We start from the raw sequence: 25,908 nt of genomic DNA, 5'->3' as shown, positions 1-25,908 counted from the left end.
ATGACAAAAAAACGAACTTGAAACTTAATAGTTCTTTACATTCAAGCAACTGCGCTTCGGAGACGTTGCTAGAGAGCCGAGATTTGTATAACGTTTTTTGGCCAAATTAGAATTAAGAATGAAAAATCTGTTCAGTGTGAAATTCACCCCGTCTCCCGGCCTGCATTGAATTGATTTTTCGTCATCTCTGACCAAGTCTCCCGTTTCCTGGCACCGACACGGGATCAATTCCCCTTTATCCCATTAACTGGTGCGTATGTTGATGGCACCCAAACGTCGATACACCGATTAAAGTAATTACCAATCTGTCTCCCACGTTCCCAAAATGGGTTAGTTGTAATTTGCAGTCGGAGGACGCGTAATTAAATCGAATTTAACGGGATTTCAACTCATAGATCAATCTGTCGCTGCAGCCTGCATCGTGCAGACATACAACATTTAACGCAACCGACCGATTTATTCAAATAGTGACAATCTGAGTAAAGACGTGGGAAAATTGCTCCGTTTCCGGTTTACAATATTAATATCAACAAGTAAAAACATTCATTAAACGTTTTACATACAAAGTGCGATTTGCATTAATGCGATTACGATTAATTTCTGCTCGAAGGAGTCGTCGAACAGGAAGAGTGGAACGCCTCAGGTTGCGAATTAAGAGAATTTGTGAGTCTCATCTTTCCATGCTTGAAAAATACGTTGGTACGGGTTAAATAATTGACACCGAGGAAGGTGGATTACGGTATTTAGGGGCAATTAGGGCCGTTATAAATTCATGCTGTGGCAGTTCTTCAACTGGTTTTGGATTCTCCACGACTAATTACCACGGAGGTGATATGTGGAGACTTTCTTTCTTGATTTTTGGCGACCTTGCTAGATTCTACCTTGAATTTATGTAGAAATTTCAGCTCCAAAATGACTCATTTTGTACAATAAAAATGTAAATTTAAGATAACACCCTGTATATTATTCAATTCTTGAATTTCCTGCAAAATTCTAAAGTATCTTAAGTATCAATATCTTAAATAATCATTAATTATTATTATTACTCCTAATACTTAATTTTATCAAAAATTTTCAAAATATATGTACTTTAATCAAAATTTTTCTATAACATATATATGTAAAAAAATCATATATAAACATATACAGTATGTCCCCGGATTAAGTTCACAAGAGGAAAAAAAACGTTATTTTGCATTTTACAGAACAACGACAAAGAAATAATATTTTTTGTTTAATTTAAAATAAATAAATCTTTAATTAAAACTTTAATATTATCAAGCTGTGTTCTGGAAATCGAAAAAAAACAAAAAATAACGAACAACTTTTTTATTTTAATTTAGCAAAAAATGTCAAAGGAATGAAATTTGTTCCTTAATTTAAACCAATTTCTACTATTTGATTGACCCATTACCTGTTTTAGCACCTAGTTCAATTCAAACTCGTAATTCTTTCGACTGTTTCGAATTTTCTCAATTATTGTTAAGGATGCAATTGCATTTTTTTCCAATTTTTTAATATTTACACATTATTAGGTAAATTTTTCTTTAATCTTTAACGCACTATTTGATTTTGTGAAGCCACAGCTTGCTATTATTTGAATACGATTACAAAATTTAATAAATAAAAATAATGAAAAAAATAATTTTAAGAGTACAAACTAATAATTTTGAAATTTTAATTGCAGATTTATCTGTTTTGAAATAAGCAAAAAATGTTATTCCTTTGTCATTTTTTTGTAAAATGGAAAATAAACTATTTTTTCCTCTTGTGAACTCATTCCGGGGACATACTGTATAACATATTTATAACATTTTTATTTTTAAATTTTTTATTTATTTTTTTATTTGATAGATTTATGATCATGAATGCCAGAAAGTTTAAAAATGTGCCATTAACAATTTTACTAAAAGAAAATGCACACCTCGACTACGCCTCGAAATCAAAATTAATATTTTGAATTTTTTCTTAGTAAATGTTTTAAACTTAAATTCCAAAACGTTTATGCCGCACACCTCGAAACAAAATTTTGCAATTTTCATCTTTTCTAAATTTTTCAAAATATACATATAATAATAATAATAAATATACATATAATAATAAAGTTGGGAAATTTTACGTTTTTGTCATAATTATAAAAATTGATGGCCTCCTCAATTGACGTACAAAATAAAACCAAAATCTTGGTGTATTTTAAAAAGTAAAAAGTTTAAAAATTTAAAAAAATTGGCAAACCTCGGCTACGCCTCGGAACCAAAATTTATATTTTGAACATTTTCTTAGTAGATGTTATGATTTTAAATTCTAAAAAAGTTTATGCCGCACACCTCAAAACAAAATTTTGCAATTTTAATTCTTTTCAAAATTTTTCAAAATATACATATAATGTGCCGCAAAGTTGGGAAATTTTACGTTTTTGTCATAATTATGAAAATTGATGGTCTCCTCAACTGACGTACAAAATAAAACCAAAATCTTGGTGTATTTTAAAAAGTAAAAATTTTAAAAATTTAAAAAAATTGGCAAACCTCGGCTACGCCTCGGAACCAAAATTTATATTTTGAACATTTTTTGGTAGATGTTATGATTTTAAATTCTAAAAAATTTATGCCGCACACCTCAAAACAAAATTTTGCAATTTTCATTTTTTGAAAATTTTTCAAAATATACGTATAATGCATATAATGCCGCAAAGTTGGCGTTTATGTGAAAATGATATAACCAAAATTTTGATATACATATTTTAAAACATAAATATAAATAAATATAAATATAAAAATTTTAAAAATTAAAAAAAAATGGCAAACCTCGGCTACGCTTCAAAATCAAAATTGAAAATTTTATATTTTTTATTAACTCTACGATCAAGGTTATACCGAACACCGCGGCAACGCCTTGACGCTGTAAAGTTGGAAAATTTTTGTGAAAATTATAAAAACTTGTATGCAACACCCTTTGGTTTATTCAATTTTTGGATGGCCTTCACAATTCCACAAAACAAACTTAAAATTTGGAAATTTTTCAAAAAGAGTTTAACGTAGATTTAGAACATGACATGCCAAAATTTTATAAGAACGACAAAAATGTATATACGGAGTATTCCACCTAAAAATATGTGAGTTTTTACATTTAATGTGCTACATAAATCTAACATAGTAAACACCCTGTATAAAATTTTGATTTTTTTTGTTCCGATAAATTCTTGAAAGTTGGAAAATAAATAAGCCATTATACTTTTTGTATAGACTCTGTGATCTTAGAATCCAAAAAGTTTGAAATTGTGCTATTACAAATTTTGAAAAAAATGGCAAACCTCGGCTGCGCCTCGGAACCAAAATTCGCATTTTTTTTTATATAATCTATAATTTTAGACTCAGAAAGTTTATACTATACATACACCTCGGCTACGCCTCGGAACACAATTTTAAAATTTTAATTTTTTGAAATTTTCTCAAAATTTTTAAAAATATGTAATTTGTGATTAGACAACAAAAAGTAGATAAATTATATGTTTTTGTCATAATTGTGAATGTTTTCACACAACATCCTATATATTATTGAATTTTTAGATTGTCACAAGACAAAACCAAAATTTTTTAATTATTCAAAAAGTGCCTAATTTAGATGCACGACATGTTACATGCAATAAATTAAATATACGGGGTGTTCCATTTCAAATCAAAAATAGTACATTAAAAAACTAGTCTTATAAAACTTGTATAAAAGCATCCGATATACGATACGAAAGTAGTGACAGACCGAACTAGAATTCCATTGAATGAATCGATTTTCTACAACTGTTGCGGTTTTCAACAACACTAAAATATTTCTTTGTTGCAGATTGCAGTCCTAGCCTAGATCACATAGGTGAGTACCACAGACCATTCCAAGAATACAATTCAAACGTAAACAAACCGTTTTGCGGTGGTGCTCTACTTGGAAAAAAGTTGATTGATAAGCCGTAAGTAAGCGGAAAAAATTCCCGTAGATTTGCATTCGAATGTACAAAAAAATTTATTACTTGCCTATTATATCATTGAGGAAATTTCGACGACTTCACGCTTGTTCAAGAACTGTTAGAATTGTTGGAAGGCAGAAGAATAAGGAAAAATTACACGCTAGTATAGTTTAAATTCTATATTTAATAACGTTTTCGGAGAAGAAGACGATTTTCGGAAATCTAGAGCGAAGTGGACAAACGATTCCGGCAGGTGAACGAAATTATAACGTTACAAAAGTTACTGATGAATGTGGAAGGATGGAATGACCGGCATTCTTGCAACGAGATCAATTAAGGTTATTCAGGAATATCTTCGATTTTAGTTCAGTCGCTGTTATTACAAAAGTTATTCGCTTAGAACAGGGGAAAACAGATTTTGGTTTTTGAAAAAAAATTGGAAATTTCAAACTTCTAGTCCAACAAATAAGCAATTGATTCATTTTTAAAATTTTCACAAATTTTGGTTCCTTAAAAAACGAAAATAACATTTTTTCGCAAATGTTTTCATCTAATAGATTCTAGAAAGTTGAAAAATAAGCTATTCTGCGTTTTGCGGTTTAGTTTTTTGAAAATATTTTGATGTGATAGATTCTACAAAGTTCCAAAATAACTATTATGAATAAAATAGTATACAAAACCGAGGCGTAGCCGAGGTGTAAAAATTAATTTTTATTCGTAACCGAAAAGGTTTATAGTTTAACTTTAGTAAATTTTTTTAAATTACGTACTATGAACTATTCGACGTTTTAGTCATGAATATAAATGAAATAGTATATAAATCTGGGCTAGGCCTCAAAGTAAAAAAATCTACGAAATTTTCAAAATATTTTTATTCTATAGATTGTAGAAAGTTGCGAAATGATTATTATAAATAAAATAGTATACAAAACCGAGGCGTAGCCGATGTGAGAACATTAATTTTTCAATTTTTTTTTAAATTCAAAATTCTTCGATCTGATTGATGCTAGCCTTGAAAAATAAAGCACACTACGTAATATTCATAAATATAAATAAAATAGTATAACAAACCAAGGAAGTCTACAATTTGATTATTCAAAAATTTTCAAAATATTTTGATTTGATAGATTTTAGAGATTTTTAAACTAAGCCATTCTACGCGTTCGTCATAAATATGAATTAACATGCATGAAAAAGTTGGTAGTTTTTCTTTTCCAAAGATTTTCAAAATATGTACTCTAAATTATTCTACGTTAGTCATAAATATGAATAAAATAATATATAAACCTCGTTTACGCCTTGAAACCAAAAAGATCTAGGATTTAATTTTTTCAAAAATTTTCAAAATATTTTAATATAATAGCTTTTACGAATTGCGAAATAATTATTATGAATAAAGTATAGTATACAAAACGAAGGAGTATGTATATTAATTTTTTCAAAATTTTTCAAAATTCTGAATATTTTTATCTCATGGATTCTTGGAAATCAGAACATAAGCATTCTACGCGTTAGTCATGAATATGAATAAAATAACATACCAACCTCGGCTACGCCTCAAGATCAAGAAAGCCTACAATTTAACTTTTTCAAAAATTTTCAAAATATTTTGATATGATAGATTGTAGAAAGTTGCGAAACAATTATTATGATTAAAATAGTTGCCAAAGTGTGTAGTAACTTTTCAAAATAAAAAAAATACTCTTATGGATTCAAGAAAATTGAAACATGAGACATTGTATAAATATAAATAAAATGGTATATAAACTTTAGATACGCCTCGAAAACAAAAAAGGCTACGAACTGAGTTTTGTAAAAATTTTCAAAATATTTTGATCTGATTGATTCTAAAAAGTAGCGAAATGAGTAGTGTGAATGAAATAGTATTCAAAACCGAGGTGTGCGAATTCATTTTTTCGGTTGGTACAAAATTCAACAAAATTAAAAAAATATTAAAAAAACGCCAACTTCAGCCAATTCAAAAATCTAAAATGTATAAGATTCATCCAATTATGACTTAAAAATTTCCATAAACAACAAATAAACTAGTAAAAATCAGTAAAAATATGTAAATCGTGGGACAAATCGCCCGTTCCATTACTCGCGAGCTCATGACTAAGTTTGCGGCCTTGTAGGAATTGGACTAGTTTCCGTCCTCATTATATAATATGCAATTTCCGGCAACCGTTCATTAATAATGTTATCAAAGAAAGATGTCGTTTAATAAATCATTCATTAATCGGCCCCATTACCAAACGATTTGATATTCTCAGTCGACCTAAATATCTGAGAAATGAAAAAAGATTTGTATACTGTTTTATTCACATAATCACAGCCTATTTTGTAATTATATTTTGAACTTCTTGTGACCGTTGTAATCAAGTGAGCTCAGTTAACAAAAAGAGCACGAGCAGATCCTGCGGACATTTTTCCCATCTCATCCTCCTCTTCGTCACATCTTTATCATGAGTCTGTCATCCCAACCAACTCGCTCTTTAATGAATGACCGCTTAGAAACGCCTATTTGAATGCAAGAATACACAGTATCAAGTTTTTTTTTGTACAAAACTTGTAATAAATTTGCATGACGTTGCGAGGCCTCCACCAAAAAGTAGAACAAAAGAGTGATTGAGCGCAGCGGCATTTAGTCTTAACGGAAAATATTTTCCTTGGCGTTTCCAAGCGCACTCATGTCTTAAAACAGTTTCTAACGGCAAGAAAATGACAGTGTAGAGCATTTATTTGTTATAATATGCTAATGCAACCTGAAGTGTTTCATGGTTGCTTACCCTTCCAGATGACGACCAATTTCGTCGTGCAGAGGCGGCTTCAGTTGCGAGAAATTTAATCGTCTGATCATATGTGGGGCTCTTTTATTTGGCCGTGTAACAATCGCGCAATTTGAAGGGTTTAATGCAAGTGCACAAGTTTGCCAGGATACGAGCTTTTCGTCACAATAGACACGTATTCATTTGGTGTACAATGGTAGGACGGTGCAATAAAACTTCCCAGTGCTTGATGTTATACCCACTATTGTCCGCTGAAGGCGCAGCGCTTACAGAGACAACTTTAATTAGTCCTTGCATATATAAACGTTTTCTATTGGTCTTGCCCGTGTTTTACGCTGCGTAATGGATGTTACGGCAATGAAACGTTGATGAAGACCGTGTCATTATAGTGATAATCACAAAGACACTGCCCTGGTGGTCGCTCTGCCATATCCACATACATCAATAATACAACACCGCCGTTGTACCAAACAAAATCCCCACTGATTCTATAATTAATTAGTGCTCTATTCAATTACGCCAGCCGCCAGCGATTGACCACTTACACGCACTCTAGATCCACCTGTACCGCTATGCCCAAAAAAAGGACCTCCGACCCATATTGTCCGCCGGCTGTCAACAACAAAGATCGATAAGTCACTTTCGACTCATGCTGGGAGTTTATTAATCGCTAACTTCGCTCAATGGTACAGCTCTGGTCAAACCGGTCAAAACGGTAAATTTGGCAGATGTCCCACTTGATGACGAGTTGTCAGCACTATCTCGATTTTGTTTTAGTAACCTTTGGTTCAACAGCCGGGAATGGTACACATCGGACCGAGTTTCAAACCGCTTCAAGGCTCAAGTGAAATTTCAGAAGTTTTTGATTCATTCTAAAAAAAAAATTGTGTCTTTCGGTCTAGAATGTTGCAATTCGGCACGGTTGATACGAAAGTCTACATTTGTAATCTCTCCAAATTTGGTTGCTGTAGCACTAAAACTACCACAGATACAGGCTTTAGTAAGAATTTTTGGAAAATTTCGATCATTTTCAAAGTAGAAAAAGTTCAAAATTTGTTTCGTTTAACTTACAAGTTTGAAATTTTACACACTTAATAAGCAACTTCAAATAATTAACGTACCTAGAATTGATTGCTGTGGCCTTAATATTACTAAAGTTACAGCCCTAAACGTATTTTTTTCTGACGTTTTTGGTTCGTGCCCAAAAAAAACAATTTCAAAATGTGTCGCTTCCGGTCCATAATTTTGCAATTTGGCGCTGTAATAAGCAGGTGCAAATTAGTAATCTGTCCAAATTTCACTGCAGTGGCGTTAAAATTGCCAGTTACAGCCTTTAAGGTTTTTCGGAAGTTTTTTTATTAATTCTTCAAATTAAATATTCCAACATCTGTCAGTCTGACTCTATAATTTTGCAATTTTGCAGTTATTATGCAGGTCAAAGTTAGTTACTTCTCTAAATTTGATTGCTGTGGGGTTAAAATTACCAGAGATACAAATGTTGATAAAATCTTTTTGAAAATTTCAAAAATTTCAAAATGTATCTTGTTTGACTTTTTTGCAAATTGACACTTAATAAGCAACTCCAAATAACAAACGGCCCTAAATCAGATTGCTGTAACTTAAAAATGACCAGAGTTACAGCCCTTAACATATTTTTCTCGGAAATTTTTCCTTCGTCCCCTAAATTACGATGTTAAAGTGTCTATTGTGGTCTATAATTTTGCAGTTTGGCAGAGTGAATAAGCAAGTCCGAGTCAGTAACCTGTCCAAATTTGATTGCGGTGGCGTTAAAATTACTAGAGATACAAACGTTGATAAAAAATTTTGGAAAATTTCGGTTCATCTTCAGAATAAGAAATTATAAAAATGTGTCTTGTTTGACGTACAATTTATAATTTCACACAGTTAATAAATAACTTCAAATCAGTAACGTGTCAGAATTTGATTGCAGTGACCATAAAATTACCAGAGTTACAGCCCATAACATATTTTTCTCGGAAGTTTTAGGTTCATCCCCAAAATTAAAATTTTTAAATGTGTCTCTTCCGTTCAATAATTTTGCAATTTGGCACATTTAATAAACAACACCAAATAATTAAGCTCCCCAAAAAAAGTTGCAGTGGCGATAAAATTTCTAGAGATACAAACGTTGATAAAAAATTTTGGAAAATTTTGGTTCCTCTTCAGAATCAAAAATTATAAAAATGTGTCTTGTTTGGCTTACAATTTAGAATTTAACACACTTAATAAGTAACTTCAAATCAGTAACGTGCCAAAATTTGATTGCAGTGGCCATAAAATTACCAGAGTTACAGCCCATAATATATTTTTCTCGGAAATTTTAGGTTCATCCCCAAAATTAAAATTTTTAAATGTGTCTCTTCCGTTCTATAATTTTGCAATTTGGCACACTTAATAAACAGCACCAAATAATTAACCTCCCCAAATAAAATTGCCGTGGTGTTAAAATTGCAAGAGTTGCATCCCTTAACATATTTCTTTTAGAAAGTTTTTGGTACGTCCTCAAAATAAACATTTAAAAAGTATCTCTTCCGCTCTATAATTCTGTAATTTGGCGGTTAATAAGCAAGCCCAAATTAGTAACCTCTTCAAATTTGGTTGATGTGGCGTTAAAAATACCAGAGATACAAACTTTGATAAAAAAATTTGAAAAGCTTCAGTTCATCTTCAGAATAAAAATTTCCAAAATTTATCTCGTTTAACTTTCAATTTAGCAATTTGACACACATAACAAACAACTCCAAAAAAATAACTTCCTTAAATTTGATTGATGTGGCCTTAATATTACCAAAGTTTCAACCCTAAACGTAATTTTTCCAGAATTTTTTGCTTCTCCAAAATAAAAATTACTATAAAATAGCAAAAAACCAAAAAAAATCCAACCCAAAATAATACAAATTTTAAAAATTTGTCACTGTAAAACGTAAATATTTTAAACATTTTTTTCTCGAAAATTAATGGTTTAGACCAGTACTTTAAAGTTTTACCCCCTTTCGGTTGGGTATGTAACTCAAATCCACCCTGTATATGACTTAAGTTAATTGTTGCACTGAAAACCAGTCTAAAAACAAAAAAGGAAGAATGCATGTTATCACCTCGCACAGGAAGAATTCCTGAGTGGTATCGCGACGGATCTAGAAGCAAACTGTCAAAGTCAGTTTTCGAAGAACTAATTCCAATCACATCATGTCTTCCTTATTCGTGACAAAACATGAGAACATACGAGAGTGCGTCTCGCTGAAATTCCTAGCACTCCAAAGTCAAAATTTTGGGAAACACTAGAAATCGTTTAACAATGGTTCATTCCAGCACCAATTGTGCAACTTTTTAAAAATCTTACCTTGAAGACATAAAAAATTGCAGAATGTGGAAAACCGTACCAATTAAATTTTTCCAAGTTCGCAGACGCTCTGGGAAAGGAATGGTTAGAATGAAACTTGATACGCTCGGAAACATTTTTACCATTAGTTTAATTACAATTAATGTTGAGAGTGTTAAAAATTACTCTATAAAACAGGAGATGGCTTATTTTCTTATCTCCATAAAAATCCTTCCATACTCTTTGTTCCTTCACGCAAAATTAAAAAGAACCTTCCTCATTACCGTAACGGTAAACTCGCCTCGCGATTTTTCCATAAAACGCACATATAATCGCGTGTAAACTTTTGATATTTATGAACGATGCACTTTTCAACCGACTGAAACAAAACACTTGTTATTACAACAACGATTTGTCATGTGCGTGTTTCAATTTGTCGCATCGCAAACTCGCAAACGCAATTGTAACATGAATGCGGAAACACGAAAGTGGACGGCCCTTAAAAATCCGCGGATCTCACTTTTTTCGCGGACCTCGCTTCTCGAGAATGAAAATTGCGCTTTACGGAAGATCCAAGAAGTGGATGTCTGGAATCATTAGATCGATTAATTGATTCTTAGATGTTGATCGATAACATCTGTTTCGTCACAGATGCGGAAGTTGTAGAGAATTATCGATCTCGACAATTATTGTCACAACCGTCCATGAATAATAAACCGGTAAGCGATTAAACGTGATAACCAGAATCTGTTTCCCACACACATAAAATAATTTGTTTAATGGTAACGGCTCCGGCAACGCTGATCTGCATACCGGCATGACCAGAAGGCCGCTAGTGCATTGCATACATGCAACGTTAATTGATGTATTATTCTAGTGTTCTGCTTTAGCAGGTTTGTTTATGATCTGGTTTACATATACGATATTACCAATATATTAGCTTAACTATATTAACACGATCGGGACAATAAAATTTCTCTCGTCGTAGAGAATCATGTAAACACTCCACGTCGCGACGCCATGCGATCCTGCACGGACTCGTCCAAAATTTGTCTCGTTTAAGTTACAAATTTGAAATTTTACACACTTAATGAGCAACTTCAAATAATTAACGTGCCTACGATTGATTGGGGTGGCCTTAATATTACCAAAGTTACAGCCCTAAACGTATTTTTTTCTTACGTTTTTGGTTCATGACCAAAATACCAATTTCAAAATCTGTCTCTTCCAGTCTAGAAGGTTGCAATTGGGCAAGGTTGATATCCAAGTCTACATTTGTAATCTCTCCAAATTTGGTTGTTGTGGCACTTAAATTACCACAGATACAAACTTTAGTAAATATTTTTGGAAATTTTCGATCATTTTCAAAATAGAAAAAGTTCAAAATTTGTCCCGTTTAACTTACAAATTTGAAATTTGACACACTTAATGAGCAACTTCATATAATTAACGTGCCTACGACTGATTGGGGTGGCCTTAATATTACCAAAGTAACAGCCCTAAACGTATTTTTTTCTTACGTTTATGGTTCATGACCAAAATACCAATTTCAACATCTGTTTCTTCCGGTCTAGAATGTTGCAGTTCGGCACGGTTGATACGCAAGTCTATGTTTGTAATCTGTTCAAATTTGGTTGCTGTGGCACTAAAATTACCACAGATACAAGCTTTAGTAAATATTTTTGAAAAATTTCAATCATCCTCAAAATTAAAAAAGTCCAAAATTTGTCTCGTTTAACTTACAAATTTGAAATTTGACACACTTATTGAGCAACTTCAAATAATTAACGTCCCTACGATTGATTGGTGTGGCCTTAATATTACCAAAGTTACAGCCCTAAACGTATTTTTTTCTTACGTTTTTGGTTCATGACAAAAATACCAATTTCAAAATCTGTGTCTTCCGGTCTAGAAGGTTGCAATTCTGCAAGGTTGATACCCAAGTCTACATTTGTAATCTCTCCAAATTTGGTTGTTGTGGCACTAAAATTACCACAGATACAAACTTTAGTAAATATTTTTGGAAATTTTCGATCATTTTCAAAATAGAAAAAGTTCAAAATTTGTCTCGTTTAACTTACAAATTTGAAATTTGACAAACTTAATGAGCAACTTCATATAATTAACGTGCCTACGATTGATTGGGGTGGCCTTAATATTACCAAAGTAACAGCCCTAAACATATTTTTTTCTTACGTTTTCGGTTCATGACCAAAATACCAATTTCAAAATCTGTCTCTTCCGGTCTAGAATGTTGCAATTTGGCACGGTTGATACGCAAGTCTATGTTTGTAATATGTTCAAATTTGGTTGCTGTGGCAATAAAATTACCACAGATACAAGCTTTAGTAAATATTTTTGGAAAATTTCGATCATCTTCATAATTAAAAAAGTCCAAAATTTGTCTCGTTTAACTCACAAATTTGAAATTTTACACACTTAATGAGCAACTCCAAACAATTAACGTGCCTACGATTGATTTATTGCGGCCTTAATATTACCAAAGTTACAGCCCTAAACGTATTTTTGGTTCATGCCTAAAATACCAATTTCAAAATGGGTCGCTTTCGGTCTATAATTTTGCAATTTGGCGCAAAAATAAGTAGGTGCAAATTAGTAACCTGTCCAAATTTCACTGCAGTGGCATTAAAATTACCAGTTACAACCTTTAATATGGTTTTTTCGGAAGTTTTTTGGTTCATTCTTCAAATTAAATATTCCAACATCTGTCTTTCTGACTCCATAATTTTGCAATTTGGCACACTTATTGTGCAGGTCAAAGTTAGTTACTTTTCCAAATTGTAAATCATGTAAACACTCCACGTCGCGACGCCATGCGATCCTGCACGGACTCGTCTTCCGAGAACTTCAGTGTCGCTTCTGGTCCAACACCATTAGTAATCAAAGACACGCCAGATGCGCTCGTAATTTTCTTTTTCCACGCTTTTTACGTTGCCGTGACGCTATGTCACTCCAGGACCGTACCCTTCAAATCCGCCCCCCGTCTTTCCAAGCGATTAAACGATTGGTTACGAGAATATGCAGCGGCGTTTTAATTGGTTTCCGTCGATTAATACGTAACGCAACAACACTATATAAATAGAACTGTTATTGCGGCATTAACGCACCATTAACCTACAAATAAAACGGACTTGTACGGTACTGGAATACGTCTTGTTGCTCGATTTACATATGATTAATTATCGGCGAAAATGGAAGTAACTGTAGAAAAATTCTAATGCGAGCTAATTGTAAAGTTTGGACGTTAATGAGCGCTGTTAACGGTAACGCTTGGTCCAGTGGCGTCCGGGGGGATTTTTACCGGAACCGCTTCCTTCCACCCGTTCCGTTATGTTTTCGCGTCTTCACTTATCCACACATGAGTCCTTGTCAACAAAAATGTCTATAATATATTTGCATTGCTGCATAACCTGTCATTATTCCGCCTCTTCCTAACTGTACCGCTTCTAATCGTCATTATTAAAATAATCGTGAACATCTGCGGTCGTCCAACAATCCACCGTCTTTTACTTTTAGCGTCTCTTAACCCGACAAATTGGCCGATTAACGAAGGTGGTCGTACCGATCGTGAAAAACTGTTATACGATGCACTTGGCCCCGTTCGTTTCGTATTCAAGAAAAGTACTTGGCCCCAATGCGGAACGAATAACGAAATATTTACGTCCAGAATTTGTTACTTCTCTCCAGATTTAATTAAAGCACTTGTTCTGAAAAATTCTGGAGTCGTGTTTGTACGTTGAAGCGTTCCATTCTGAGAGCAGACAGGTTCATTAGCAAGTTAATTATTGAATAAATTGCACTTTTAATTAACTAATTGATCGGTAAAGCGCATTGTGATGGTGAGTCAATCTTTTTGTCACCTCTTCAAGGTGAGATTCTGTCGTATAGTCGTAGTATTTCATTAATAAGAATTTTCACTTTTCGTTTTTTTTTTTTGTTTGGAGTTGCAAACCGGTAAATCTGTTTATACTCTTGCTTGCTAATGAAGGCCTAAATGATGGTTATGCAAATTTAATCAAAATCCTGGGAAAAAGATTTTATGTGTGGTTGATAGCTCATACCTTAAAGGTCACTGGAATCTTCCGGGAGGCTTGTTTTGTATTTATTTCTAGATGTTGTAATCGTAAAATCGATTTTCTTTAAATTACGTGCTTCACAATTGCGAAAGAACAATTTTACTAGTTTATGTACTTTTCGATTTTCCAAAAAATTCCGTTGTTGAAAAAATTAAAATTGTATTAATTTGTACCGGTTTTACTAAGCTTAATAAAAATGTTTTAAAAAAATCTGACTTACAATCATAAAAATAACAAATTTTCGATTTTTTTTTTCAAAATTAGATTTAAATAATAAAAGCGTCTAAAATTTGTCGTGCCTTTTAATAATTTTCTAGTTTAGCAAACCGATTAAAAAATAAAAAGTAGTAACTTAATTTGTTTTAACAAATAAAAAGTTTTTATTTTTTTTTAATTTCGTCGCGCTTAAAAAAAATTATAAAATGTGTATTTTTCTTTTAAAAATTTTACATTTTGGCGAGCCGAAAAAGTAACATTGGCAAATTTCAGTACAAATAACAACTTTTTTCAAAAATTCGGTAGCTTGACAGATAAAAATTTATAAAATTTGTCCTTTCCATTTAATAATTTTAGATTTTGGTAAACCGAATAGAATAGTCAAAAGTAGTAACTTCAGCAAATTTCAAACCAATACAATAATAAATTTTCGATTTATTTTTTCAAAAATTTGATTATTAACTAGTCAAAATTTTCCAAAATTCGTTCTATTTATTTAATAATTTTGAATCTTAGTGTCCGAATAAAGAAATCAAATTTAGTAATTTCACCCAATTTTCAAATTGTCCAACAAATAACAAACTTACGATTTTTTAAATTTTGTCGACTAAACAGAGATAAAAATTTCCAAAATTCGTTTTTTGCATTTAATAATTTTGGATTTTAGTGAGCCGAATAAAGACGTCAAAAGTTATGGTTTCAGCAAAGGTTAAACTTATAGTCCAACAAATAACAAAATTTCGATTTATTTTTGAAAAAAATTGTTGCTAACAAGTCAAAAATTACCAAAATTCGTTTTTTCAATTTAATAATTTGGCATCTTGGTGTACCGAATAAAGGAACAACACTAATAACTTTACCCAATTTCAAAATTATGGGCCAACAAATAACAAATTAAGATTTTTTTCAAAAATTTGTTTCAATGACACATAAAAATTTTTAAAATTCAATCTTCCCATTTATTAATTTTGGATTTTGGCAAGCTGAATAAAAAACTCAAAAGCAAAAACTTCAACCAATTTCAAATTATAATGCCACAAATAACGAATTTGCAATTACTTTTTTCAAAAATTTGTTTGCTTACCGGTCTAAAATTTCCAAAAGTCGTTATATTTATTTAATAATTTTGAATGTTGATATGCTAAATAAATAAGTCAGAAGTAACAATTTTGCCCTACTTAAAAATTAGAGTCTAACAAACAAGCAAAATTACAATTTTTTTCAACAAGTCGCTTAAATAATAATAATTTCCAAAATTCGTCTTTTCTTTTTACCAATTTTGCACTTTGACGAGCAGAATCAAGAAATCAAAAAGTGTAACATTGATTAATTTCAAATTTATAGTGCCACAAATAACAAATTAACAATCTTGTTTTCAAGAATTTAGTCACTTGACAGATAAAAATATCCAAAAACCCTACTTTCCATTTAATAATTTTGGATTTTGACGAGCCGAATAAAGAAGTGAAAAGTAGTACCTAATTTCAGCAAATTTCAAACTCAGTCCAACAAAAAACAATTTAGTTTTTTAAAAATTTGTTTACTAAACAAGTCCAAAGTTTCCAAAATTCATTCTATCTTTTTATAAATTTTCCATTGTAGTGTGCCGAATAAAGAGGTCAAATGTAGTAATTTGACCAAATTTCAAAATTATAGACCAACAAAAAATTTATGATTTGTTTCAAAAATTTGATTGATAAAAATTTTCAAAATTCGTACTTTCCTATTAATAATTTTGCATTTTGCTAACTTAAATAAAAAAATATAAAACAGTAGCTTCAGACAATTTCAAACTTATAATCCATCAAATTACAAATTAGTTACTTTTTGCAAAAATTCGGTTGCTTAACTGGTAGAAATTAGCCTACTTCTTTTGATAATTTTGCATTTTAACGTGCCAAATAAAGCAATCAAAAGTAATAAATCCAGCGAACGCCCTAAGGCAAACCGATTAAGTTATAAATATGTAGAAATCCGGTCAAAATCAAACGAATTCAAAACATCCAATTACTTAATCTCAAAAATTCTGATCACATTGAAACCACTTTTTGAACCCAACAATAAAATCCGTTAAACTCAATTTCGACAGTTTTTTTCTCAGTCCAATCACCCAGAAAGATGTAGTTTTCCATGACAAAACAGTGTTGTGATCACATTGAAACCAGTAAGTTAAAAATAAAAAAAAAAACGCGCTCGTGAAAAGCACTAAGAGCTTCTAAGCCAAGCAAATATGTGTTCATCATATCCCGCGTTTGCTTAGCTCTAGAGCATGGCAGCAAAAAGTTCAAATCATTTATCCTTGACCATCATCTGTAAGCAAACTGCGTCCGATAACTCAAACTTGCGTAAGCTAACTCGTAAACATCTCCGTTTATAGCTACAAGGCTCGTGTTCGCTATAATTAGAAATTTTTGTAATTTTTGTCATCCGTTTTGCTCTGTTATTTCGTGTTTACGTTAAATACACCGAAGATAATTACATAGATCTTGATTTTATTTGTAAGATTGTCGATGTATTAAGCAGATTGCTAATGAATGGCACACCGTTATCTCGAGTTGGATGGACGAGAAGATGTTCGACGAGTACTCGACATGGCAAAAACCAGAAGTTCAACCCGATGATTTTCTTCTATGAAACAAATAGCTTTTTGCCAAGACTTGAACAAGATTGACTCATAACGCCGCGTTATAAATGTATCGACTTTCCCGTAATAAATAACGTTAAAAATCAACTAATTCGGTTAAGGTGTATAATTAATCCCAGAAAGCGATCTTTCCAACAAACGAATTAATTTTCCACTCGAGCAGTCATATTAATCGTACTTTGATTCAATCCTTAATTGGCTCATTGCAAAACCAGAGTCGAGCTCAGCGTATGAAATAAAATTATCTCATAAACAATGTTGGATAACGATCGTACCAACTTAAACAAATTAATGAGGGAACAGACAGTTCGTCTGCATGAGAATACAATGCGATAGGACGCTGCTTCTTTCTAGGAACGAACGACAGTTCTAATTGGGAGTAATTACACGGGGAAATGCGACTCCGGTTCTGGATTCCGTGAAACGCGAGAACTGCGGGCGACACGCCGCAGAGCGCAAGAATTGTAGAAAAACCGGGGCCAAAAATATTCGAGGGCCACCTCTGATATATTTAGCAAACTTCCTAGACAAGGAGGCTAATTACACGGAAAAATGCCGCTCCGGCTCTGGATTCTTTGGAAATAAAACCAAAATGTGTGAGGGCCATGATCATCAGAGGGTCATCTCTGATGTATTTAGGAAACACCGGGCCCAGAATTGATTAATTACACTCCTTAAAGCGACTCCGGTTCTGAATTCTTTGAAAAAATGCAAGGGCCACAAAAATTTAAAATCCGCCATGCACCTGAGGGCCACCTCAGATCTGTTTGGTAAACTTCGTGACCAAAAGGGATAAATTGGACAAAAAAATGAGACTCCGGTTCTGGATTCCTTAAAAAAATACGATTCCTTAAAAAATCCACCGTCCTTCCGAAGGCCACCTCTGATCGATTTAGTAAACTTTGCGTCAAAAAAAAACTAATTACACGAAAAAATGCGACTCCGGTTCTGGAATGCTTGAAAGTAAGCGGGACTACGGAAATCTGAGAGCCCCAAATCTGGCAGATCCGTCGTCCATCCTAAGCCCCCCCCTGATCCATTTAGTAAACATCGCGACCAAAAAAAATTAAGTTCCGGTGCTGGATTACGGAAAAAAACTCGATTCCGGATCTGGATTCCGTGAAACGCGGGAACAACAGAGCGACACTCTGCAGTACACAAGAATCGTTAAAAACGCAGGGCCACAAAAATGCGAAGGTTTCCTCTGATCTCTTTGGCGAAACTTGGCCAAAGGGGAAAATGCAATTCCGGTCCTGAATTCCTTCAAAAAAAAAGCGGGACAACAAAATTGCGAGGGCAATTTTCTACCCAAAGGCCACCTCAGATTTATTTGGTAAATTTCGCGACCAAAAAGGGCTGAATTTGGCGGAAAAATGACACTCCGGTTCTGGATTCAATGGAAAAATGCGAGGGGCACAAACATATGAGATGCAGCAGAGGGCCTCTAATGCATTTAGTTAACACCGCGTCCAAAGTTGATTAACTACACAAAAAAAACGACTCCGGTTCTGGATTTTGCGAAAAGCGAGCGACACTTCAATCTCTTTATCAAGCTTTGTAACCAAAAGGGACTAAATTATACAGAAAAATGCAACTCTGGTCCTGAATTCCTGCAGGACTACAAAACTGCGAGGGCCACACACATATAAGGTCCACCTTCAACCCAAGGGCCACCTCAGATATATTTGGAAAATTTCGCGACCAAAAAGAGATGAATTAGGCGAAAAAATGAGACTCCGGTTTTTTATTCAAGAGAAAAATGCGAGGGGCACAAACATATGAGCTCACCAGAGGGCCACCTCTAATGTATTTAGTAAACACCGCGTCCAAAATTAATTAATTACACAGGGAAAAACGACTCCGGTTCTGGATTCTGCGAAAAGCGAGCGACACTTCAATCTCTTTATCAAATTTTGCAACCAAAAGAGACTAATTATACAGAAAAATGCAACTCCGGTCCTGAATTCCTGCAAGACTACTAAAATGCGAGGGCCACAAACACCTTCTACCAAAGGGCCACCTCAGATCTATTTAGTAAATTTCGTTACCAAAAAGGGATAAATTAGGCGAAAAAATGAGACTCCGTTTCTGGATTCAATGGAAAAATGCGAGGAGCACAAAACATATGAGGTCCACCAGAGGGCCACCTCTAATGTATTTAGTAAATACCCCGTCTAAAATTAATTAACTACACAGAAAAAAAAACGACTCCGGTTCTGGAATCCGCGAAAAGCGAAAACAGCAGAGCGACACTTTAATCTCTTTATCAAACTTTGCAACCAAAAGGGACTAAATTATACAGGAAAATGCAACTCCGGCCCTGAATTCCTGCAGGACTACAAAAATGCGAAGGCCACAAACATATGAGGTCTACCTTCTACCCAAGAGCCACCTCAATGCAATTTGGTAAATTTCGCGACCAAAAAGGGATAAATTAGGCAGAAAAAGGAAACTCCAGTTCTGGATTCAATGGAAAAATGCAAAAGGCACAAACATATGAGCTCCACCAGAGGGCCACCTCTAATGTATTTAGTAAACACCGCGTCCAAAATTGATTAATTACACAGGAAAAAACGACCCCGGTCCTGGATTCCGCGAAAAGCGAGAACAACGGAGCGACACTTTAATCTCGTCATCAAACTTTGCAACCAAAAGGAACTAATTGTACAGGAAAATGGAACTAATTGTACAGGAAAATGAAAGTCCTGTCCTGAATTCCTGCAGAACTACAAAAATGCGAGGCCCACAAACATATGAAGTCCACCTTCTAACCAAGGGCCACCTCAAATCTATTTGGTAAATTTCGCGACCAAAATGAGATAAATTAGGCGGAAAATGAGACTCCGGCTCTGGATTCAATGGAAAAATGCGAAGGCCACGAACATGTGAGGTCCACCTCTGATCATTTTAGTGAACATCGCGACCAAAAAGAGATGAATTAGACAAGAAAATGAGACTCCGGTTCTGGATTCGTTGGAAAAATGCGAGGGCCATGAACTTCGGACGTCCGGAGGCCGCCTCTGGTTTATTTAGTGAAGTTTTCGTGGAAAAAGGGAGTATTTGGCCGCGTCTCTTCTCGGAATGTCCGGCGAAGAAAAAGCCGCGTCCATCTGAGCGTGCACGAAAAGAACTTTATGGATCAGCGATCGGCATCAAACCGGAAAATGCTGCGGTATAGCCAGATATCAGCAGCGTGCTGTCAATTAAGCCGCAGGTCAATTGAATGGAAATCCAGTGCTACCTATTAGTAAATCTTTTCGCTAATAAACATTGTTCGCTAATAACACGATCGGACCCAAAACCGACGATTTTGCGTATCGCCACTCGTAAAACTTCATTAGAGAGGTGATACGTGGACAGGCAAACACCTATCTGCTTGACAAGTGAGAGAAATTTCAACGAGCGATTAACTTTAACGGCGCTGTTAATCCAACGCCGAGCTCCAACAGCACGAGTGTCGCGCTAAAACAATAGCTGACCATTCCAAGGCCAACTTGGAGGGTAAAACGAAGATTTATAGAGGGGCAATTAACGGATTTTTTGTTATCTTGAAGGCACACGACCGATTTCCCCGCTGTCTCTGCAAGCTGCGATTTCAACTTGAAATCGGAGCAGTGCAGCGCATACAAAGTGTGCACAGGTCATTTGTCGGTGCAGTTTAATCGGAACGACCTGTCAATGTTAGTACAACACATTAACCACGGCCTTCTGGAGTTAAAGAAGCTGCCTATAGCAGCACTGCACCGTTAAGCTGCTTGTCTGCGATTACGTACGTATAATAAATGATACGATCAGAGGTCGTTCCTTCAGACGTCCGTTTCCTTGAACAAGCCCAAATTTCAAAATTTCACACTCTATTATGTCTTCATGGATCGACGCTTTCGCGAAATTATTTCTAAAACTATTAATTTCGTCAACCGAGGCGAAAGCCGTCAATTGAGTTGTGATCCAACCGCAAAATTTTTACTTCGATTCGCCGCTGGGCGTCTATCTAAATTGAATCTGCCGTTTTTCATTCGAATCCGAGAGTTTAATTGTTGGAGCGGTAAAAAGGGCGACGAGGTGGTCGTGCTCCAAGAAAAACAACAAGAGAAAAAGTTTGGCTAGAAAGTAGATATTTACATTCGAGCAACTGTAAGCAGGATTTTGGGGCTCACCAGCAAATGCCGCCAGAGGCCCCAAAATCCTGCTAGTTCAAGAGACCAAAAAACCGATTTCCCACTCCGTCATTAACTTTCAAAAGTTTCAAATCTCAGTATTTTGAAAAATTTTGGGGAGTTTTAAAAAACGTTATTTTGCAAATTTTAGCTTTGCTTTGGTTTATATACTAATTCATGTACGAGTAGGGCTAAAACATATATTAGCTTATATTGCGACTGTCTATCGGGCAAAATTGTAGTATTTTGGGAAATTTTGAAAATATTTGAAAAACATAATTTTGCAAATTTTAGGTACGCTTTGCTATTTTATGCACACAAACGGCCACAACGTATATTGGTTAACATTCTATCTTTCAAAAGTATAAAATCTCAGTATTTTGAAAAATTTTGCAGAATTGTAAATCTTGGCTGCACTTTAATTTGTATACTATTTTATGCAGAAAAAGGGCTAAATCATATTTTGGTTTTTGTATCAACTTTCTATGCCTCAAAATCTTCGTATTTTGGAAAATTTTAGAAAATTTTGAAAAACGTTATTTTGCAAATTTCGGCTACGCTTCGGTTTTCATATTAATTTATGCACGAGTAGGGCTAATACATATATTAGCTTATATTGCGACTGTCTATCGGTGAAAATTGTAATATTTTGGAAAATTTTGAAAATTTTTGAAAAACATAATTTTGCAAATTTTAGGTAAGCTTTGGTTTGTATACTATTTTATACACAAAAACGGCCACAACGTATATTGGTTAACATTCTAACTTTCAAAAGTTTCAAATCTCACAGTATTTTGAAAAATTTTGCAGAATTGTAAATCTTGGCTGCACTTTAATTTGTCTATTATTTTATGTAAAAAAAGGGTTAAATCATATTTTGGTTTTTGTATCAACTTTCTATGCCTCAAAATCTTCGTATTTTGGAAAATTGTAAAAAATTTTGAAAAACCTAATTTTGAAAATTTTAGCTACGCTTCGGTTTGTAGACTAATTTATGCACGAGGTAGGTTAAAACCTATTGGCACATGTTGCGACTGTCTGTACGTCAAAATCGTAGGATCTTGGAAAATTTTAGAAAATTTTGAATAACATAATTTTGCAAATTTTAGCCACGTTTTGGTTTTGCCTCTGGCGGCATTTGCTGGTGAGCCCCAAAATCCTGCTAGTTCAAGAGACCAAAAAACCGATTTCCCGCTCCGTCATTATTATTCAATACTTGTAAAGAGCAGACAGCGTCCTGGGGTTACCCAAAGTCACGTATTTCAATTTACGTTTTGTAAAAAAACCCCATTATAATTAAATGATAAAGTAATAAAGGTTAATTTGAACGAGAGCGGGCTCCTTCGCAATTATTCAGAGAGTGTTATTACATGGCATCCCGCCTCCACTCTTCACTGAAAAAATTCTTTCTATCGTTTCCCGTTCGGAAGGTAAAATTTTTCATTTCCGATTCAGTGGTGTAGAGAGATTGGAAGAGTTTCATCGGTCCGTTGGTTGTGACCGCCACCTTTGCTCTTCGTGGTGCCCGGAAAGCGAGAGTGTACTTCCGGGGTGATCTCGCGTGCGAAAATTTTCGATAAGAGAACAAGGAACAAAGGGGGCGAGTCTTAGACTATTTGTTACTGACTTAATTGGCACGACAGACTGAACATGACTTACAGCTGCACGCCTGCATGATCAGACAACCATTGGAATAAATTATAATGGCACGCTCGAGATAAATGATTGGAGAGGGAAAAAACGGTTTCGATTTTTGGGCCAAAAAATTTTGTGGGTGAAATAATATATGTGCCTCGGCTGCGCCTCGGACGCCACAGAAATAAAATGTTGAAAAGTTTTTAGATTCTCAAGTTTTGGGGACTAAAATACTCCTTGAATGCTTAGGTTTTGACCATTTCAAGTTTCCTATTTTCAAAATTAGTGAACCGAAAAAAAACCTAAAAGCATAAAAACTAAATTGTCTACAATTGTGAATAAAATAGTATACAAACCTCGGCTACGCCTCGGTCAAATTATTTCGTCGCGACAAGAAATAAAAATTCTGCAAAATATAAAATAGAACAGAAAATTGATAAATTTTGAAATCTTGGAAAATTTAGTTTTCAAAAATTTTCCGAAATACGATTTTAAGCTACAAAAAGTCGAAACAAAAACCAATAAATTATTAAGTCTTTTTTATACGTAAAATAATAATTGAAAAATTATTTTTCAAAACTCAATAAATCCATTTCATAAATTTTGACAAGGGATTAGAAAAATCGATAATTTATTCAATTTTCATCAAATTTACTTATATTATTTCACCAAGGTAACACAATGTTTTAGTAAGAGGTTTTTCATTAAATACACTTTGTTAGATTTACCCAAAATAATCCCAATTTCATATCAAACCCAATGTCAAATTTGGATTTATTGAGTATTGAAAAAACTCCTCAAATGACACATTTTAGAAATTTGCTTTTAAAAGAAACCCCAAATTAAGAAAAAAATTCAATTTATTGTTGTAACACTGGGTTTTTTGACTATGAATCATTCAATTTTGTGGGCAGCATTATGCTTAACATCTTCAAAATTTTTTAAAATACTGTAATTTTAAATGTTTAAAAGTTGGAATGTAAACTATAATAGATATTAGCCGTTTTTGTAGATAAAATAAAGTCGATATAAGATAAAGTCGCAACATGTGCCAATAGGTTTTAACCTACCTCGTGCATAAATTAGTCTACAAACCGAAGCGTAGCTAAAATTTGCAAAATTAGGTTTTTCAAAATTTTCCACAATTTTCCAAAATACGAAGATTTTGAGGCATAGAAAGTTGATACAAAAACCAAAATATGATTTAACCCTTTTTTTTACATAAAATAATAATACAAATCAAAGTGCAGCCGAGATTTACAATTCTCCAAAATTTTTCAAAATACTGTGAGATTTGAAACTTTTGAAAGTTAGAATGTTAACCAATATACGTTGTGGCCGTTTTTGTGTATAAAATAGTATACAACCAAAGCTTACCTAAAATTTGCAAAATTATGTTTTTCAAAAATTTTCAAAATTTTCCTAAATACTACAATTTTGGCCGATATACAGTCGCAATATAAGCCAATATTTGTTTTAGCCCTACTCGTGCATAAATTAGTATATAAACCGAAGCGTAGCCGAAATTTGCAAAATAACGTTTTTCAAAATTTTCCAAAATTTTCCAAAATACGAAGATTTTGAGGCATAGAAAGTTGATACAAAAACCAAAATATGATTTAGCCCATTTTCTACATAAAATAGTATACAAATTAAAGTACAGCCAAGATTTACAATTCTGCAAAATTTTTCAAAATACTGAGATTTTAAACTTTTGAAAGTTAGAATGTTAACCAATATACGTTGTGGCCGTTTGTGTGCATAAAATAGCAAAGCGTACCTAAAATTTGCAAAATAACGTTTTTCAAAAGTTTTCAAAATTTTCAAAAATGCTACGATTTTGACCTATAGACAGTCGCAACATGAGACATTATTTTAGCCCTGCTCGTGCATAAATTCATGTATAAACCAAGGCGTAGCCGAGGTTTGCAATTATTATCTTTTCCAAAATTTTTCAAAATTTTACGAATTTCAACAGTGCATAAAATTTTGCATTGCAATTTGTTTAATTTGTTTTTAAAATTCTCCGATCTTCGCCTCTAGATAGTCGTAACATAAACTAATATATTTTTTGGCGATTTATGTAAAAAAAATAAAATCCAAAATTTCAAAATTTTTCAAAACTCAAAATATATATTAATTTTTTCATAACGCTAGAATGTAGACCTAGAACGATAAAATAGCTATTTACTGCGACAAGTGCGCGAGATATTCTCCGGTCAGATAGCAAAGGTTGTGGCATTTGCTAGAGAGCCAAAGAATCCTTCCAGTTTCTTGATACAGTTAGGCCGTCAATAATTAAAAACTTTTAATAATATGTAAAAATGTAAAACTTAAGAGTCCCGGAATGATTAAAATTGATCGAATTCCCGCCACACACCCCCAATTTCGCCCTTATTAAAATTCCATCTCGCGCTGGTTTTTTCGTCACAAAGGGCTAATTTCCATTGTCACCTTTTGGAGTTAAAGACGAGCGCGATTTGCATATGCAAATCCGACTTTTGCATACATTACGCGATGCTTATAGGTGCTAATCCAGTTCGGAGATCATTAGCACGGTTCTGCGATTCCTCGCTTAAATTATATCACGGTCCACCCATTTTAATTGAGAGAAAATTGCCCAGAATTATCATTGGTAGAGTCAAGAACCTCATGAAAGTTCTCGATGCGTGCGGCGAATGCATCTCGCGATTTAATTAATCAAAGAATAAATATTATACAGTTGGCAATGCTTTGTCATGGCGTTGAGTTGCTTATAAATAGACATTTTCATATGATTCCAGGAAACAGCAGATAAATATAGATGTTCCAAAGGCAACGGTAAAGAGATTTTATTACGTGACGAGACAATTTAATTGCCGGAATCTTATTTGCATTACAATTTTCCTATCCATCATCCCATTAAATGTGAGTTATTAATGGAAGGAAGAGGACGTGATAACATGTTCTTCCGAAAATCGACAAGAATCGTGGCCGCTTTGTCCGGCTCTGCCGACAAAAGTTGCGTCTTGTTGTCTCCGTTCGACCTCATTATAACATTGACACTGAAAAGTAAAAGTGACCTGCACGTCG

General features: G+C 33.6%; 2 protein-coding genes across 4 annotated transcripts in view; one reads left to right on the top strand and one right to left on the bottom strand.

The window, feature by feature from the left end:
• The window catches only part of Atg16 (Autophagy-related 16), a 510,049-nt gene that overhangs the window by 406,763 nt on the left and 77,378 nt on the right, over positions 1-25,908 (bottom strand). The window lies entirely within an intron of this gene.
• LOC148176326 (uncharacterized) overlaps positions 1-25,908 on the top strand; it is a 101,855-nt gene that overhangs the window by 24,326 nt on the left and 51,621 nt on the right. Inside the window, exon 2 of the mRNA XM_088034169.1 lies at positions 3,841-3,867. The gene's annotated coding sequence lies outside the window, so the exon portion shown is untranslated. The remainder of the gene's footprint in view (positions 1-3,840; positions 3,868-25,908) is intronic.

Source organism: Gnatocerus cornutus, chromosome 4, assembly GCF_029298725.1.
Source record: "Gnatocerus cornutus isolate USDA-ARS CGAHR chromosome 4, icGnaCorn1.1, whole genome shotgun sequence".
NCBI classification, from domain to species: Eukaryota; Metazoa; Arthropoda; class Insecta; order Coleoptera; family Tenebrionidae; genus Gnatocerus; species Gnatocerus cornutus.
This window is presented reverse-complemented; position numbering and strand designations above follow the sequence as displayed.